The sequence below is a fragment of the Pistacia vera genome, unplaced genomic scaffold, assembly GCF_008641045.1.
Source record: "Pistacia vera cultivar Batoury unplaced genomic scaffold, PisVer_v2 Contig6, whole genome shotgun sequence".
Classification (NCBI taxonomy): Eukaryota; Viridiplantae; Streptophyta; class Magnoliopsida; order Sapindales; family Anacardiaceae; genus Pistacia; species Pistacia vera.
In genome coordinates this window covers 880,984-884,110 of record NW_022196445.1, presented here as the reverse complement: position 1 = coordinate 884,110, position 3,127 = coordinate 880,984, and the positions used below count along the sequence as shown (strand labels likewise).

Below are 3,127 nucleotides of genomic sequence, written 5' to 3'. Positions count from 1 at the left end.
TGTAGTTGTTATAAACAGATAAGGTTTGAATCACATTACTTAATTTCAAGTGGCCTTCTTCCATATGAATACTTGCAAATGAAGTACAACACAAAATCCAAAACATCGCTGTCAAGTTTATGGGCTGCTTAATTTATGTACAAGAACAATTATCATATTCAATGTTAAGATTATATATCCTCTTTAGTTATTATCAATAGAGACTTGATCCTCAGCTTGAACTACAACATCGAGCCAAACCAAAATTAGAACAATTAGGCAGAATGTCATCTTCATCTACATTGTTCTCCTTCTTCTTATTATTATCACTCATTTTTGCCACTGTTAAAGCTTTTGTTCCTCCTTCAGACACATTTTAGTTTGTCAACGAAGGTGAATTTGGAGAATACTGTAGAAATCTCATATTTGTCAAACTTATAAATTGTTTGTGTGCACAAATGTTCTACATGCACACTAATTGTTAGACTTGAGTCTTGGCTTGTTTCGTTAAGAGTGCGTGTGCACAACAATTTGTGCTTTCACTTTCAGTTCAGATATTTACAACCCAGCACGAGTTGCATGTCTGATAAAGTGAAAAAGATATTGTTTATCTTTGTCTCTCACTTTTTATAACCTTTTTTACATGTGTCATAACATCCTTAAGTGGTCCTAGGGAAGAAAGTGTTTTTCCCGATTTGCTTTGTGGTCCAAACCAAAACAAGGAAAACTTTCCTTATTTGGACAAATATGCGTCAGTCCCTTGTTGGTTGACCTGTCATTATATTGTTGAGCAAAAAATCCTTCATTATATAACACCTCTTTCTTGCGTGTATGAATGAGAACCGTTTTGACATTTTGTTTTATTGTACTCTGATTTTCTTAAAGTATTCTTTCTCTTAAGGTTCATAGGTTCATTTCCATTTTGTGCCAAAACCTCACCATATCAAACACGTTATTGATGGCTCTTGGAACATGGTTCCTTTGCTAATGCTGATGTGTGGCGTTGATGCTTGAAGCTTGGTGGTTCACAAGCTGTTCATGGATGTGTTCCCAACGTGAAGAAAATCTAAGGAGTTGTTACACGTTAAGGATTTAGAGTGTGGTGCTAAGTGTAAAGTTGAACATAGAGTTCTTTTTACTGTAACTTATATCAGATTTGAACTATATCTTGTAATGTGTTTTTAACTTAGTAGATTGCTTCGATCTGAACAAGGTCTCATGGATGTAGGCTAAAAGTGGATTTAGTTGAACCATGTATATGGCTGTGTTCTTTATTTTCCGCACTTGTGTTTGATGTGTTCAAATTGGAAATGTTTAATCTACTTGGTAAATATTCTGTTGCACTTAAAATGGGTAACCACATTCTCTAAAGTGAGTTAAATCTCCAACTCTCTCCCCAACAAATACATTGTTGAGTATGATGGGAACTACAAAGTTCTAGATGTGTTCAACGCACCTTTCCAACTTTGCTTCTATAACACCACCCCAAATGCTTACACTCTTGCTCTATGCATGGCTTTAACTCGGTCGGAATCACTCTTCCGTTGGGTTTGGGAAGCCAACAAAGGAAAACCGGTTCGTGAAAATGCCACCCTCATGTTTGGAACCGATGGAACTCTTGTCTTAGCCGTTGTTGATGGCACCATAGCCTGGCAAACAAACACTGCCAACAAAGGCATTGTTGGATTCAAGCTACTGTCAAATGGCAACATAGTCTTCACGATTCAAAGGGCAATTTCATTTGGCAAAGTTTCGACCACCCAACTGACACTCTTTTGGTGGGTCAATCTCTTCGGGCTAGAAATGCAACCAAGCTCGTGAGTCAAGCATCCGCTAAAGAAAACGTAGATGGTCCTTATAGTTTTGTAATGGAGCCTAAAAGATTGGCTATGTATTATCAAATCAAAAACTTCCCACGCCCTGTCGTCTACTCCGCGCCAGAACTATGGAGTAGTCAAGGCTCTCTTGAGTCTATGAAATTCAATTCCGCCTCAAAGACTGATGACAGTTCTGCTTATGAACTAACTCTAGAGCTCTCAACTGGTTGCAATCTTATTTTGGGTCGGCCAAAATACAACAGCACATTGTCAATTCTCCGGCTAGGAGTTAACGAAAATTTTAGGATTTTCACTTACGACGATAAGGTTGGCTGGGGGGCATGGGAGGAGACTTTCACTCTCTTTTCCAGAGACTCAATTTGGGAAAATGAGTGCCAATTGCTGGAGAGGTATGGCAATTTTGGGGTGTGTGACGAGTATCAATGCGTTGCTTGCCCATCAAAGGAAAGCCTGCTGGGGTGGAGCCAACAGTGTGAAGCTATGAAGTTAACATCTTGTAGGGTGAATGATTTTCATTATTATAAGGTTGAAGGAGTGGATCATTTCTTGAGCAAGTAGAATTCAGGAATTTGACCAATCAAAGTAGATGAATGTGGGAAAAAAATGTACTAAAGATTGCAAGTGTTTGGGGTATTTTTACAACCAAGAGACATCAAGATGCTGGATTGCTTATGAATTGAAGACTCTAACTAAAGTCTCAAACTCAACACATTTTGGTTACATTAAGGTACCCAACAAGTAAATACATTTGTTTTTTCTTGTTTGTTGTAACTTGTGTTTTTGTAGGAAACGATTAGAGACTCATTATAATAAGGCAACTGTGGAATTTGAGTCGCCATAGAAAGTTGTGTTTGGTAGTAGATAATTAATAAAAATAAAAGCGTTGGTTTATGAAAGCTTTCCCTTACAATGCTCTGCTCTTCATTTTTGTTCTTGCTTCAATTTCACAGAAAAGGGTGATTGGTTAATATATATTCCTTTATTTTCCATTATAATTGACATAAATGTTTTTTTCTTTTAATTTATTTATTCATTTATTGATATTTAGGGTTTAGAGACTTAGGGTTGATGACGAGCCTGAATAAATTAAATTCGAGACAAACCATATTTTATGCTTATTCCCTGGACCAAATATTAAGAAGGCCCACATGGCGCTCTAGGGCCATTTGGTTGTCCATAGATTAAACGATTATTTCCCACTGAAGGTTTGTCTTAATGACAATTTCTCACCCAAAAAGTTTCAAAACACCAAATTACCGCACACTTGTCAACTTCTGTTAGTAAATTCTGTCAAATACAGTAATTATAAC

At 37.0% G+C, this 3,127-nt stretch overlaps 1 pseudogene; it reads left to right on the top strand.

The window, feature by feature from the left end:
• The first annotated feature begins 263 nt into the window (after positions 1-263).
• LOC116110235 lies at positions 264-2,563 on the top strand (annotated as a pseudogene).
• The last annotated feature ends 564 nt before the right edge of the window (positions 2,564-3,127 follow it).